This window comes from Salmo salar, chromosome ssa27, assembly GCF_905237065.1.
Source record: "Salmo salar chromosome ssa27, Ssal_v3.1, whole genome shotgun sequence".
Classification (NCBI taxonomy): Eukaryota; Metazoa; Chordata; class Actinopteri; order Salmoniformes; family Salmonidae; genus Salmo; species Salmo salar.
Window position 1 is genome coordinate 5,215,377 of NC_059468.1, and position 275 is coordinate 5,215,651.

The following is a 275-nucleotide window of genomic DNA, read 5'->3' on the forward strand; positions in this document are numbered from 1 at the left end:
TAGAAAACCCTTTTGCAATTATGTTAGCACAGCTGAAAACTGTTGTCTGATTAAAGAAGCAATAAAACTGGCCTTCTTTAGACTAGTTGAGTATCTGGAGCATCAGCATTTGTGGGTTCGATTACAGGCTCAAAATGGCCAGAAACAAAGCACTTTAAACTGAAACTCGTCAGCCTATTCTAGTTCTGAGAAATGATGGCAATTCCATGCGAGAAACTGATAAGAAACTGAAGATCTCGTATACAAAATCGTATACAAAATATACACACTGGTGC